This window comes from Austrofundulus limnaeus, unplaced genomic scaffold, assembly GCF_001266775.1.
Source record: "Austrofundulus limnaeus strain Quisiro unplaced genomic scaffold, Austrofundulus_limnaeus-1.0 Scaffold339, whole genome shotgun sequence".
Taxonomy (NCBI): domain Eukaryota; kingdom Metazoa; phylum Chordata; class Actinopteri; order Cyprinodontiformes; family Rivulidae; genus Austrofundulus; species Austrofundulus limnaeus.
In genome coordinates, this window is record NW_013952741.1 from 35283 (window position 1) to 36595 (window position 1313).

Genomic DNA, 1313 nt, shown 5'->3' on the forward strand with positions numbered 1-1313 from the left:
CTCTTATTGTATTTCCCTTTACAATCTTATCGTCTGTTCCGTGAACATGAAAGGTGCAGGCAACACCTTATTCTGGAAGTTACATGTCAGTCACTGGTATGTATGAAGCATGCTGCATAATGACATGGAAAATATGTTCTCACTTATATCAAGTCATTAATGGAAAGTTTAAAAAAACTAACTTRACATGAGCTTAAAGTGTTAGGAAATAGTGATAAATTTAATCTAGTTTCTTTCTGTTTAGTCATGCTTTTTTAAGCAGGTAAAAATGTTCAGTCTTACCTGTGCAGGTGAGTCTCTGTCCTCCTCAGGGAAGCAACGACTTCCCAGCCTTATTGTCCGACTGAGGGGCAGCAGAACGGGGGCTGTAAATTATATATTTATAAAAGGGGTCAAGTTTACACCCGTGGTTTATTATCTTAGTTTCAAGTTCAAGTCTGTGGGTCCTCCCACATGAACTGCAGGTTTCTGTTTGAGTCTTTGCTCCAAGCCTCAGCCTCAGCTCCTCCCCTCACACAGCCCCAGGCTGACCAGATGTTTTTATTTTTCTACCTCTTCTGTGCATCAAACGCTTTCACTTCAACACGTTTTATCTCCCCAAGCAACTTCAAGCCCTGTTTTGGAGCATCCGGGTCACTGTTTTCATAACTCTCAAACTGTTTAGGCAACTTTCAACAAGTCTTCATCAATGTTAAACTCAGAGATGACTCGGAGCTATTTATTACCAGACTGTCATTTTTTTTATGTCGCTGCTGCAGCTGTGGGAACTTTAATGAACCTTTATGATGTGACAGGTTTGACTTTTTTTCCAGTGTATTACTAAAAAATTATAGTTCCAAACTTGGGAAGAATTGTTGGTTGTGAATAGTAAATATCTTARCTGTTGAAGAACATCCACAGTTTGTAGCAATCGAGTTTAGTTCTGAGGAGAGTGATGAGCTAACGGTTAGTCTGAGTGGGACTAAGAGAAAAATGGAACAACTCTGGTCTTTAAAATGTCATAGAAATACATTGGTTTAGCTAATTATTGCAGTATGCTAACAAGGGGAGAATTTATGCTGCCATCTTAGTACAGCGTGTCCGCGGGTCCTTAAAAATCCTTAAAAAGTCTTAAATTCACATAGAGTATATATATATATACACTCACCGGCCACTTTATTAGGGACACCTGTCCAACTGCTCATTAACACTTAATTTCTAATCAGCCAATCACATGGCGGCAACTCAGTGCATTTAGGCATGTAGACATGGTCAAGAAAATCTCCTGCAGTTCAAACCGAGCATCAGTATGGGGAAGAAAGGTGATTTGAGTG

General features: G+C 39.5%; 1 protein-coding gene across 1 annotated transcript in view; it reads right to left on the reverse strand.

Annotated features, from left to right (window-relative positions):
- Nucleotides 1-452, reverse strand: part of LOC106527734 (macrophage-stimulating protein receptor) — a 15905-nt gene extending 15453 nt beyond the window's left edge. The window contains exon 1 of the mRNA XM_014022721.1: nucleotides 283-452. The gene's annotated coding sequence lies outside the window, so the exon portion shown is untranslated. The remainder of the gene's footprint in view (nucleotides 1-282) is intronic.
- Nucleotides 453-1313: the final 861 nt, after the last annotated feature.